General features: G+C 38.2%; 1 protein-coding gene across 6 annotated transcripts in view; it reads right to left on the reverse strand.

Moving 5' to 3' along the window:
* AFF2 (AF4/FMR2 family member 2) overlaps window positions 1–15,188 on the reverse strand; it is a 303,503-nt gene that overhangs the window by 251,697 nt on the left and 36,618 nt on the right. The window lies entirely within an intron of this gene.

Below are 15,188 nucleotides of genomic sequence, written 5' to 3' on the forward strand. Positions count from 1 at the left end.
TGTCAGTTAATTAGCTCCCGAATTCCAGATGACAATTTGAATAGCAGATTCGGTGCATGCCCTGATGTTATCTGCAGTAAGCACTATCTCCCTGATAGATCCTGGCCATACGTGCACACATCCAACACACAGCCTGTATGTACAGATGCTTACATACAAACACACATATTACAGCTGTAACAAAGAACAGTTAATTCTCCTATCTCTGGCAAGAATGAATTAAATCTCCATAGAGCTCCACTGCACTTGGAAGATAACCAAATATCTACAACTTTTGCCTTTTTAGCTCAGCATGATGTTGTATTGAAAGCTTCACACCGAGAGATATAATGAGGAATGAACTGCACAGTGATGAGGCTTTAACAGTGTATAAAGTCACTGATTTCTGAGTGAAACCACAATTACTAATTTGAAGCACCAGCTAATTAAAACCACAGCTATGTATTTAGCCTCTTGTTATACCTACTGCAGTTTATAATTATGAGGACCTCTTTATCTACTCAATTAAAGTTCTTATGATTCAGGCAGGTTGTGTTTGAACCTGCAAGCCCTGTGGAGAGCACAGGAAAGCATATGTCTGTTGCCTGATGACTCCATGTAGCTTTACACTTATACATTTGTTTTTGTACAGGGAAATAAAGAAAAAAAAAAGACATGCCACAATGAGATTTCTAAATAAAAAATATGAATTAATAATTGGTTTAAGCAATTCAAGATCACTCAGACTTGGATTGAATAAGGCTTGATTATGGCTTGTAAACTGAATGCAAAGCCACCTACATAGGCTGAGCTGAATGATTTCCATCTACATTTTCCTTCTACAAATCAGAAGGATGAAAATACACCATGTTTTGTTTTATTTAATTTACTTGTTTATAACACCTCCTGATGTACTGACATCACTAACACCAAAAGCAAGCTCCAGAACACTGTTATAATCAATGCTGTATTTCTGCAGAAGGTATAGTACTGTTTCCTGGATTCCTGAGGGAGACAGAAGAGAAATTGTTGTAAGGACAGTCACTTTACTATTCTACACATGACCACATTGCTGACGTAACACTGTAAATCACAGGCAACCTGTTCACTAAAAGGTGAAGGGGGAATGAGTATCCCTTCCTTTCATATACTAAATCAAGATTATAATCCACAAGTATAGGAGTAAGTGAATGCAAGCTGTCTCCCAAACTGGTACCCAAAGATGAGGCCAAGGCTGATTCCACCTCTCCCCACAGCTTTGCTGGAGTCAGGGGTGGGGTTAACCCAGAAATAATCCAGCCCAGGAGCAGTAGGAACACACTGTATTTATCCCTCTCATGGGGGATCTTTCCAGAGATTTCTTTGGCAGTTTGACCCATAGACTGTTCAGCAAGATCGGGTCATGGTGAAGTTATAAACCCAGTCTCACGGATCTAGTCTAAGCAAGATTTTATATCCTGCATAAGTAATCTTTGCTATGGGAGCAGTCCCATCCCAGGACTGCCAGCATTCACTTCAGAAAGAATTATTCATGAAACTTAGAGCTGCATTTTACAGCTTCCCAATGGCCTCCTTGGCCTGGGGTTTCAGGGTGAAATCCTGGACACATTCAAATCAAACTGAATCTGGCCACTGAACACAGTGAGTACAGAGAGTACAGCACACAACACATCTCACCCTTCATGTGAGGTTCCAGAATTTTGTTATCTAAAAGCCAGCTAAGGTCACAAGCATGCAAAGTATTTAGGAAACCAAGTGAGGCATTATACCATATCCTATCTGAGAAAAAGCAGCAAAGACCCTATGACTACTAAGATATGCTTTATGACACATTACAAAACCACAAATTCAAAAATTATGAAAACAGCATTGGCATAACTCAAAGTGGCATAATCACTTTAAAAGGCAGTAACTTAACACAGTGTTTGGAATGTTAACATTAAAAGTTTGAAAATACAGTATTTTCCAACACAACATAATGAAGGTATTTCTCTTTTATTGTGTGTATGAAAGATTTCTATTTCAGGCACCCAAGAGGTGAGTGCAAAGGCACACCTCAAGCCCTAGACCCCAACTATGTTTACAGACTACAAAACTGTGAGAATCCATGTTACAACACAAGCAAAACCCTAAGTAAATTGCTACCTCTGCTTCAATCCAAATCTCACTCTCACATATTCTCTTGTGAGAACACAAAAGAGAATAAATTAAAGCTGCATTCTGCATTTCAAATTTTCCACTGGCAGAGTCAAATGGCAAAGCAAAGGAAGTATCTATGCAAAAGGAAGTGGTTGTTCATCCTGTCAGGTCCATTACTTGGCTTCTTTCTCTGCAAATGTAGTTTTGCTATGAGAATGCTTGACATGGCACTGATTGTGGCTATGGGAAGTCAAATATTGTAAGATTGTACACAGATTAGGATAACAATTTATTCTAAGAGAGATGCTGTAATTCAAAGAGAGATGCTGATTAGATCTTGAGGCTGCAGTGCACTGAGAATCTAATGGGATGCTCTCCAGAAATTTTTAATGTGGCCACAATGCAATCTCTGCGACTTATGTTTAATTTTCAGCTTAACTAATGTTCTGTGAAATACAGATATGCGATTAGTGGTGAAGGTGTCAGTGAAAACTATAGTCAGATATTGTGAGAAACACCAGAGTTCAGTCTCTCTCACTAGTATGAAAAATACTTCCTATGACTCCTCTAAAGCCAGGAGAGCAGGATATCACAATACAGACTTTTGTAAACATTTTTTAAAAAGAGATTTAGAAGAAAACAGCTGTAGGTCACAATATTCACTATATCCGAGAGGACAGTTCCCTAGACACAACTGTTACATGACAATGCGGTTTGGATACATGAGCTCGACTGTTTTGTTACCACTTATTAGATTAATAATTGAATTTGAATGGGCAAGTCTGTATATAGATCTGAGAAAATCAGGAACGGCGAGCAGTAAGAATAGTACAGGAGCACATGAGACCACCAACCTACAAATTACCAGTGTGCTGCATATGGCAGAAAGAATAGCAACTACAACCGTATTGTTGTTTTGGTATGTTAACATTGGGGGCAGGCTGCAAATGCGTTTTCAGTAACAGCATTTGGTATTTAATTCTTTGCAATCAGAGCAACATACATCCATTTGTCATTCTTCTCAGCTACAGCACCCTAAGGGACAGTGGTGAGCTGATGCCCTGTGACAGGCCAGGTGCTCAGGCCACAGTGTGAGCCTGCAGGGTGTCAGTGCGGACGGCAGAGCTGCACCTTCACCCCCATTGCAGCCCACAACGGCTGCAGGGACAATCTGGCCCAATCCCTGGAGAACAGAGAAGAGGAGGAGGTGGCTGAGGCAGGAGGTTGTAGCAAGGCAAAAGATAACAGACATGCACGCAGCTTTTGGACTGGAAGCTAAAAATGCGGATCTGGTGATACGAGATGAAAGTCAGATGAGAGCTGGCTACAAAAAGGAAAACTAGAGGGAGAATAAAATTTGGGGCACTGGAAAGTACAGCGCAGTCATCTGTGGTGAAAATGAGAGGATGCGGTGCAAAAGATCTGGAGGAAAAAGAAAAAACCTTTTAGGACAGACTGCAACAAAGTAAGAGGTTATAGGGAAGAGTCAAAGGGAAGCTGATGAAATGAGAGCACCAGCTAAAGGCTGAGCCCTAGCGTTTGGGGTTTATTTTCAAAGTTGTGCTAACTAAAGTCACCGAAGTCTCCCAAAGTGCAGAAGACTAGGAAAGAGCCTGAAAGACTGAAGAAGGAGCAGAAAGGAGAAGAAAGAAGTCAGACCAGACAAGTTTCAGGGAGTAGTCTCTGTGATATTAAGAAAAAGTCGAAGAGAGAAAAATGATCAAACACCTCATGTTGCAGACAAATCATGAATGAGAACAGAATGCAGTTCTGTTGATTCAGTCAAAACAAGAGCCTGATAGGGAAAGAATCAATAAAAAAGCAGGAGCAGAGAGGCTTTATAGCAGTGACAGAATACATCCACGAGGATAAATGAATGACATTCAAAAAAGCCAGCATTTATCCACAAGTTAAGGAAGAAGTAGTTGCTGTTCTCAATAACATGTCTCAATTCACAAAAACACACACTACGATCAAATGAAACATTTCCCTGCACTAGTTCCACCCCCCCCCCCCCCTTAAAATATCAGATATGCCTAAATGATGAAAGACATTCTCAAACTGAAATGTTTGTAATTTGTGGAAGCAAGAAATAAACACGAGCTTCTAAATTAAGACACAGTGGATATAAAATTATACAAATTTGAGAACTGAAAGTCCTTTCCCAAGGTTGTTGCTTCATAGTTTTCACTTTGCCCACAAGCACTCAGGAAGTTGGAGAAGTAAACTCAGAAATCGGGCTTCCTTGAAAACCAACTCATATGCCTGCCTGCACAAGGTATTAAACATCCCAAATCAAAATCCACTCATGAGTGTATTTAACTTACATGAGAAATCCAACTCAGGTCAACAAGGATATCCCCCATGATTAAAACACATACTTGCTTTTCCACACCTGTGCAGTTCTCCTTTAAAAAGTAAGGCAAAAAGCATTTCACCTGGCAATCAAACTAGGTGAAAGACTACCTCTAACAAATACATTACAGTGGGAGTTCACCTGTACATAACTCCAGTTTTATCTCACCGTAACTCCATTGATTTCATGTAAAAGCAGAGTACCACAGCACTGTACAAAGGAAGAAAAACTGCTTTCCTTCATCTATGCAGATTCTCCCAGTATAAACACTGGTATTTTAATGCATTTATTCCAAATGGGGGGGAAGAAAAGAAAAAAGGAAAAAGCAGCCTCAGGTCTTAAATTTCTTCGCAGGTCATAAAATGTATTAAGTAAATGAGAGGAATTACAAAATCTGATATTTAAGCAGAAATATGGCCAACTTAACATATCTTCCCTGCTGATCTGAAGTCTTTGTTTCACTAATGATAAACAATATAAGCACTACCACACTTAAAATAGCAAAATTCCTCTTCCTCTGTTTATCACCACTGAGCTTACATCTTTGTCCTGGTAATTTTCCCACTTGACAGGGAAAAATCAAGCCATGATAGAAGAGCTTTACAAGTTCTTAGTATCTTTCATATTTAACATTTACTTTAATGCTGTCTTCCTTTTCATAACATGAATAGTTACTGAGAGTATCTTGCACAGAACATATCTATCAGTGCACTTCAAGATAAATGATTTATTTTAAAATATAGAATATTCTGACTTTGATGTTCAACAGTTCTGCAGAGAAACACTTGAGATGGTCAGTGGTTATCTATCCATGTAACCTAAGTCTCTTCACAATTTGCATTACAAACAATGCCATTCCTGTAGCCCATTTAATAGAGAATACAGAAGATGGAAGCCTCCAAAGAAAATAACGCCCAAGAGACCCCTGGATGAATTATGGAAATGTAAGCTAAGGGTTTGCCTAGTATTTGTCATATTCCTCATTCTTTTTAGTTATTCCCACACATACCAAGTACCTAGAAAATGCTATTTTTACATCAGTTTTCTCCTGTTTTTAGTATTGTGCAGCCCCAAACCTTTCCTGACCATGAATTTGGAAGGAACGATTGTGGGGGAATGGATGGCACAGATAAGCTCCTGAATAGTAAGCATATAAAGAACGGATGAGGTTTCAAAGGGGAGCATTTATTGTTTCCTGTATCGTAGCACATTGTCTTTCAATATGATTAGTTATCAGTCTGAGTTATCAAAAACTGGGATGAAATAAAGCGCTTACGCAGTTATGCTTCATTGATGTCAGCTAGGGGAGCATGAAAATCTCCATGAAGTTGGGTAATTGATGTGTAAATCAGAGCTCAATCACTCTGTAATAGAAATGGTCCCACTGAAAGTATGGTTGTTGAACTGTATTGCAGAGGGGTGGGGAAGAAAAGAGAAACAGAGTCAAGACTTATTTATTAAAAAATATAATAACTGGCAATTTACACAATTTTCTCTTCAAGGGAGAAGTGCTGTCAAAGACATTTAAATGCAAGCTGCAGATCACTATATTTGGGTACCCTTATTTGGCAATAATTAACTGTTTCTGTTTTATTAAAATGCTTGGGGACACTGTTATGGATATTTAAAAAGCAAATTAAATGAACATGTTCATCCTTTGAAAGGCAACACGTGTAAATGACATCAGCAATTGTAATTTGCTTAACAATGTGTGTTCAAGGTATGTTTTGGAGTCCTATTACAGTCTTCTTGTCAGTTCAAATTTGTGGTATGAGAAACAAAAGCAAAACTGAAAGAAAAAGAAGGGGGGAAAAAGGAACCTAAAGAGAAAAATGGTTATAACCACATCTTCAGAAGGACATAAAAAAGACAAACAGTCATTAGAACATCAGTCACATAAAATAGCTTTCCAACATGTGGTATTTCTCAGAGTAAACATCGGATTCATAAAGAAAAGAGCTAGTTAAGATAACATTATGGGGTTATTTTTGTCGTATTTTTTTTTCTTTAAATAAATGAATGCACATTAAGGTGTTGATATCAACTTTCCAGAAACACCTGGAATCCACTATTCTAATTATGACTTGCAATAAACCACTGATAAACTCTAACAAACTTACATAAATGTGAAATTAAAGAGCATTTTTGGCATCAAATGAATTACATTCAGGACACTAGGGCTGGATTAGGAAGGTTTATTAAATGGGTAATGTGCTGTGACTGTAAGAGGACTGATTACTACAAAGGGGTTGAATAGGAAAGAAAATAGGAAACCTTAACTCTCAGTTTCATTGCCTGAGTTTAACAGAATATAACAGATTTCTAAATGTTTTTTGGATTGGGGGTTTTGTTATGATTTCATTGAAGGCAGTGAAGCCATTAAGCCTTTGCCAAAGCATGGACTATATTTCAGAGATATCTCCTAACAACTTCCTAGCTGCCATCATACTTTACATGCCCATCAGCACCAGCACTTTGTATTAATGTACTACAGATGAATACAGTTTTGTTTAGTTGCATGCTGTGCATTATTCTTCATACACATTAATAGCAAATGTGGCATAACACTGCTACAAAGAGTATATTTTACATATATTACTCCCAAGACATAACATTAATTTGAATCAATAAAAATCTTCTGACAGTGCTTGTTACAGTCTGTTTTTCCTTCACCTGAACACCTCAAATTGTGAAACATTTCTTGAAAATGTCCATTTATTTTTGTACATGTACCATTTTCAAAGATTAAAATGCATTTTAATATCTAGAAACTCAAAATTTTTAACTTAACACTTAGTATGTACAGATTGCATTCTTACACCTGAGCTGAAAACCATTTTGGAACTCTAGTTTTGTCTTTATCTTTTCTTGTAAATATAATTTTTTTTAATTTTAATACTGCAACTCAAAACTTCCTGGGGACCTGTAGGATGCTTCCTTAAAAATGGAATCTACATGTTTGTATTTGCTTGAAACTTTGGCAATGATATGCAAGAGATGGCAGAATAGACAGAAATAAATCTAGTCTTTTAAAAGAGTCAGAAAACAATCACTGATTAACACAACCTTTGGGTACAGATGAATCAGCAGAATCAACTGCTTGGGTATTTTATCGCAGAAATGCTTCTGTGTGCTGCTACAGCTCTAATAAATGCATTCATTTACTACCAGGCACCTCTGCTCCCTTGAGTATTTTCACATGCTGTGCAGCTCTTTAACCACATGTTCTTAAACTTAACGTGTGCTGAAGAATACCACCACAGGAAAATTAAGAATTCAGTAGGATGACTATTTCATTCATCAATTTTAGACTGAGGGAGAAGTTCACGCAGGTCTTGGTGTGCAGTGCACACGTACAGGCTGATTGAGGCTGCAGTGCACAAAAAATAGTACTGTGAGCCTAATATAATTTAATTGCTTGTTATTTAGACATTGTCTGGCCAAAGAAATTATCTTTTACATAAATTATTCTTCTCTCAGTTGAAACCCTATATAATTGCCTCCATGTGTTTTAGTAGAACCAGAGGAAAGGACAGAGATGATCAAATAAATGCAAGGTGCTCTCAATTTAAATTCAAGTCCACCTCCATCCCCTTTTCAATGCTGTTGTGAAATATATTGCTCATCTTGGGCACTACCAAATTGCAGGAGATGCAGTGATCTTTCAGCTTCACAAGACCTAGTGCTCATCAGGATGGAAAGAACCTAGAACATTTCAAGCTCCGAATTTTCAACCTTCTTCCACCAAACCTTAAAAAGCTTCACAGAAACAAGGTGCCTGTTATACATTGTTGCTGCCTGTTCTGAGCTTCCCCTCCCCCTCCAAGACACTTGCCTCTGCCATGCGCTCAGAATCCCTTTGTTCCAAGAGGGCAAAACCAAATGTAACTCAAACTCTTTAACAGCAGTGTCTGATTGGCCGGTCACCCCGGGTCCGCCCCCAGTCCGCCCCTTTCCCCTTCTCCCAATAAAAGAAGGACCCGAGAGGGGGCCTGCCCTCTTTGGCTTGTGCTCTTTCTGCAAACATCTTGTCATCTGTTTCTTTTTGAAAGCTTCTAACTGGAAATTAGACAAGCTGAAAGCTATATATCACCCTCTTTGAGTCTGCTGGTGGTATTAGATTTGCAGCTACCATTTTGCCACTTTTAGAGCTACTGAAATGCTGGATTGCCTGTGCTACCTCTCTAGGCTGCCTGAGGCTTTCTAAGGCATTGAACTATGAGCCTAGCCGGTAAAAAGCTGTAAGTATACTTCCTCAATACGTAGCTTAAAAGAGAATAATAATATTTTCTGCTTATTTTTCCTAACAATATTCAGAGTCAGCAGGTCAATGGATTATCATCATCCTTGGCTTCTAGTGAGGGAGATAATCTATAACAAATACTGTTCATGCCTTCAGCAAACATATAATGTTTATTCCTCATTTATAAACACTGGATACAGTACGACAAAATAATTTAACCAAACCAGCACAAAGTTCATCAGCATTGCTGAGGTTTACATCCTCTCTAAGGGCATAGTTCAACTTCAACTGATGCTACTGGCAATTTTCCCAGTGAATTCAATGAGGGCTGGATGGGACCAAGCCATTTAATAATGACAAAAAAGCCAGGTCTCAAAACACAGCCAGCTCTAAGCCGCAGCCACTTCATGGTATAAACTAGATTTTCTGTTATATTCCTCATGCTAAACAGAGATTTTTTTATCCACTGTCAAGAGTTTAAAGACTCCTAAGTACAAATCAGCACATGCCAGAGATACAGAACTCCCATGGTCATTGCGTGCAATAGATATTGACGGCAGAGATTTCCTGGTTGACAAAGGTAAATAAATTAAATTTGAGAATTTCTTTAAAAAAAAAAAAATCAAGTGAGATACCAAATAAGTTTCCTAATCTACCCCACAAACCATTATCACCTTGAACTAAAGAGCAATTATATACACATATACATATTTGTTTTGTTTTAGTGATGTCACAGATTGTGCACATGAAACCTCAACTAAGTGACAGGGGAATAATCAAATTTGCCTCCATACCACAATAAGCACTGACACAGACACACACACACACACACACCAAGCAGCAGATCACAGACCCTGTCACAGAGAAAAAGTAAACCAAATGTAACATGATCCCTGAAAAAAACAACACCCTTAAATTTAACTCGACAAGGGAATGCTGTGTAATTAGGGATATGGCATGTAGGTGTTACACAAGTTTGAAATACGCTCTGGGAGTTGCAAGCTAAAAATGAGCACTTAATATTGTAAAATACTTCTTTAAACAGAGTAAAATCATAACAAAAATGTTATTTAGACTGGCTAAAACTACAACCTCATGTCTGAAATTACTTGAATTTTTAAGGTGGGTGTGATGCAAATGATTATCCCAGTACTGCAGCTCCCCAGAGACAAGCAGAAACTGTATCTGTTTCCCCCATTATGTTTTCAATGTGTTTGAAACCTCACATCTATAACTGACTTCATGAATGACTGAAATATCACAACGAAGAAAACAAGGCCACTTAAGGCCAGACTCCCAGAAGGAGGTCAGACCAAAGCTCTGTTTAACCCATCCTGCCTCTGACAACAGGCACCAGGCCCCAGGCCCAGTAAAGCCCCTGGGAACAGGGCAAAGCACTCCCCAAAATACTGCCATGGCCCTGAGAAAATTTGGGCACATGAAGCTGTGTGTTAAGTACAGAGGACCTGGAATATTTATATTTAGCACTTCTAGAAGACTCTTCTCCAAAGAATGCTCTCAAACAGAATATGCTGTGGCAAGGAGTTGCACAACTCATCTGAAAATTACTGTCTTAACTCGAATGAGGTTTACTACTCACATCAGGTCCAAAAATGTCACTGCTTAAAAAAGATTCTGTTGTACTGAACACGTGAGAAGAGAATTCACAGGTGTTTTTGGGGGGCACCACAGGCAAAGAGAGAGAAAGCTCCTGTGCTCTTTAGTCTCTGGAGAATCCCATGTGCACATTCCCCAGCATTAACAATACCCTGCACTTTTAAGACCAGACACAGGGGTTACTGCATCCTAAATTACAGTTATTTGCACTCCAAAAACCTATTTCTGTCCCTTCTGCTGTCAATCAGCAAATGAGTATCACTTATTTTTACAACATGAACACAATGGGATACTTAACAAAAGTGCATCCTTTTTTAATTCACTACCATCAACCATTTGTCTAATAGAAATATTATACTATGTAACATGCACAGATTAAAATGCAATGTAAGTTGAATCATATTCATTGGAGGCTGGCCAACTCCAGCGCATTTCACTATTTAATAATAAAATAGTCTAGTGTAAAAATATGTAAACTAGCTTCCATCCTGCTTTAATATTCACTTAACATGAGAAGAAAGGGAATGCAATTTTGTTTAAATATTAAACATTACATTTCTTCTTTTGATTATTAAAGTATTATTAAAGTTAAATGAAAATGTGTTTGCAACCTCCTTCCTCTGAAGTCTTACAGGTCACTGTTATCACTAATATTTTGTCCCTGAAGCTGGTTTCTTTGGGGATCTTAAAGCACTTTAGGAATCAGATCAAGCCATGCCCAATTACACCTCTGGGATGGAGCAACTATTGTCAAGCAAAACAACTGAGGGAATGAAAATTTAAGCCAGGTGATGACAGTCATTCAAGAAGAGATGGCTAAGGAAAGAAAACTGAGGAGTCCCAGCTCTCAGACATTAAACTTTACCCTAAGACCAGCTGTAACTTGCAACCATTCATCCACCTCTGAGCTCTGAGATGACAACTACCAAGTTGAAATTTAAGACTATCTAACACCACCACATAGCAAGGAGGAATTATCTTTATGTGCCTTTCCAGAACACTGGGTCATACACCGTGAGACAAGTTTTCTCCTGCTGAATGTCACTGGGAGAGGTCAGAAAGGATGTTCTTATTACATTTGCTGGAAGGATGGAGTATATCAAATGATTTAATTTTGTGTAGTGCCCCACTTACTTTGACAAACTGATACTGCACAGGGCATAATGTCATTAGGTGATTAAAGTACAAGAGCACTCAGCTTCCCACCTCCTTTCATAACAAGGGCCTGCGAGAGCTACTACAGCAGGCTCAGGATTGGGAAAAGTTGTGGTTGTGGAGGCAATACAGGACCACAGAACACCAAACTCCTCCTCTCAGCACCAGAAATAAGCTTCATAGTCCTCCTGAGAGATCCCACCTTCCCCTCGGGCTCCTGCAGCACTTTCAGCCCTGGCAGGAGCCCAAACCCACATGAGACCTTCAAGCATCCTGTGCCCGGCCCTCTGACCCCAGCAGCAAAAGGACTCCAAGTTCAGCTGTATTGACAGCAAATGACATGATACAATCACAAGGATATGATGTACTTCAATTTTCAGCTGGTATTGCCTTTGAAAATAACAAATGTTGAGTTCTCCTCATTACGCCAAATGTATTAAAACCTCAGAACCCATGGTAGGAAATGTGTGTTTTGTCACACATACCCTTTAAATTTATGTTTTCTTTCATACAAATATCTAATAGGGTTTGAATAAAATAAAATCTGCACATTGCCATGTGGAAATTAATTTTAAAGAACTGTTTATCAATTTAATTTCACTGATAGTAACAGACAGATTTATGAGGCAATTAACTAAATATTTGTTTTTTTCACGTTTCAATTCATTATAGTAAACTAACAATTTTCCACTTGAAAGTCTTGCATTGCTACACCGAAAGCCTAAAAAAAAAAAAAAGTGTTTTTCTGTCGGTCTAGGAAGGATTCTCTCATTTTCACAATGTGGATTATTCTCCTCACATTAACTTAACACACTGTATATGTAATTCAACCCCCCTCATTTCTATATTACCACAGAACCTGTCATTCTTTAAATGCCAGTTTCAAGCAACCAGACAAAAATAAAGAATAATTACAGCTCTAAAGCCAGTGTAACATCTGCTCAAGAAAACAATCCTACAGAGTGGATTTTATAGCCATGTAACACCCACCAGTTGTTCAGACAATCCCAAGAGACAAAACCAAGGGCTCTGACAGATCCAGCCTGACCCTGAGCCATGATGCCAACATCAGACCACGAGCCCTGACAGAGCTGAGGAAAGGAGCAGAATGAACTGAGCCTAATGTGAAGTCAAACACCAGCTAGAAAGTTCACTCTTTCCTCTGAGGGGAATGTATAGCCTCATTTCACATCTACCTTTGCTTATTCTGATGATTTAAACATCTGAATTAATTATTTCAGCTTCAAGGAGGTCATCTGGCTGCAGCCGTGTGGATTTCTTCACTATTGCTGGCCAGATATTAAACACATTAAGGAGCAGTCATAAGACAGAACTACAGCTTTATGTTCTTTTAACTGGTATTGTACCAAATTAATATCAGGAAGAATATACTCTATAAATATAAAAGCATCTGCTCATATGGCTCCTTGGATTCTTTTCTCCCATGCGTCAGTGCTTCACTACCTGAACAGAAATAGTCTTGGTCCCTCCATATCTCAGTTGCCCTTATGGAGAGCAAGGTGTATCAATTCTTACTGATCTCATGGGTTTCTGTCAGGTCAGCTCAACAAGGATAAACCCTCTTAAGGAAACTGTACCAACTACACTCCTCAATTCTGCACAGATTCTGGTTAAGTATTTCCCTGAATAAAACATAGCTTACTTTTTAAAAATCGTCCTGTTAATTCACTGGATTACAACACAATCACATCAGAGTATTAGTCTAAATAGGATTTTTTAGTCAGATCTGATCTATAAGATTTAATATTTTACAGGCCTCCATCTCATAATGCTGACAGAAATCATCAGCCAAAGGGAGAAACTGGGACTGTGTGTCACACCAAACGACGGAAACCAAACCTGGAAGCTGTCAGATAAATCCCCCATTTTTTTCCGTTGTTAATATTTACAAATTTGGCAACAAAGGCTCTCCTAACAGCTACTAGTTCAAAACAATACGCAAACACTAGTTAAGCAGTTAATTGCCATTAGCAACAAGCATTGAGAAACTGAGGCATGGAGAAATTAAAGGGCTGGTTCATGGCCACAGGATTCATCAGTGGCAGCAGCAGGATTGGAACCATTTCCTATTGCCCATGTCTTAGTCCTGGTACCTACAGCTCAATTAACCTCCCTTTTCAATGATAAGGAGTTGGTATTACAGCATCTCTATTTGCAATACGTACCAGAAAACATAACCCCCCTCTTCATGTTGCAAGGGTTTAAACATAAACTGAATGTTCCCATAAATACTCTATTTAGTGGTTTTCACTTTTTAGTTGCATTATCACCAACAGCAAAGTAACACTTCAATTTTAGCACTCAGGAGGCTAATAAATATCAAATTAATAAAATACTAACAAATGCAAAAGTACTCCGAGTGGCTAGAAGAGAGGCATTAATTCTGGATAAATGGTCCATACATTATTATTATTTGTCAAGTTTTTAAGCACTGCTTAGTACATCATCAATCTACCAGGTTAAAACAGATTAAATAAATATAAGCACAGTATCTGAGCATCGTTAAAAACACAGACAGCAAATTGGTAATGCTCTTTATCTTTTTCTCTTAAAAAAAAAAAAGGAAATTGAACAGTCAAAAATATTAAAAAGAAAAAAAATCAGTAAATCAGTGATCTGATTTACAAGGCATTTTCTGGAGACTAATGATGGGCTGGGATAGATGGCCCTCACTTCTACTTTAGGTTATCAACTCCTCCCACACAATCATTAATTCCCCAGGAAATGCCTTTTGCTTCAATAACTTTTGCTTAAATAGATCACCAGTGAGAGGAAAGAAGTCACGCCATTAGAAATGAACTACTGTAGAGCCTCTGAGCTGCACCTGCCATAATTTGCACATAAAGATTTTACAGGTGACCTGCAAAGGCCATTTTAATTGTATTTCCGACTCCTCCTTGTTACACTGAGCATGATAATAAAAGCAGTCCAAGAGCAGATTTGTGACACTCACTATAAGTTTGCTGAGAATGTCTGGAAATGTTAAGATGCTTTCATTGAGCTCTCATCCATTAAAAGGTGCAGGATACTGAGCCTAAATTAAGAGCTTCTTTCTAACAGTGGCTATTTCTGATAGATGAAACAGCATTAGGCCCCTTAACTGGAAGGGAGGGGAAAGATAAGAGAGAAAGAGAAAACAAGGTTTTAACCCCTACTTAAGTAACAAACCAGCTCCTAAAACCGCACATGACCAACTCCTTAATCTGTTTGCAAGAGATGTTTAATACCAGGATGCTGTGGAGAGGCCCTGCATCACTCAAGTTTCATTATCATTACAAAATATAGCAGAATGCCTTATTTACAAGTTTATTATCATAAATAATTAAAACAAAACTATCCTTATGGTACAAAATAAATGAACGAAGTACATTATAGGGTGCATTTGTTCTGTGTTTTATAGCTGTTTCCAGGCTCCCTACATCAGAAAATTCTTGAATTTGCAATCACTCTCCTGCTCATTAATCCAAATCAGGAAATTTTTACTGCAGCTGGCTCAAATGACTTGTTCTGTCAAAAGCAGGACCATAAGTGCTCTTTACTAGTTGCATATGCAACATGCATTTTTTGTGATAAATCAGAGTATATGATATGCAAAATGTTAAAAGAAAATCAAGGCATAGGATTGATTGCTGAGAAAAAGAAAAGAGAGAAAAAGAAAAGAGAGAAAAAGAAAAGAGA

The sequence above is a fragment of the Corvus kubaryi genome, unplaced genomic scaffold (assembly GCF_017639235.1).
Source record: "Corvus kubaryi isolate FWS band 111438036 unplaced genomic scaffold, C.kubaryi_AGA036_p1.0 37395, whole genome shotgun sequence".
Lineage (NCBI taxonomy): Eukaryota > Metazoa > Chordata > Aves > Passeriformes > Corvidae > Corvus > Corvus kubaryi.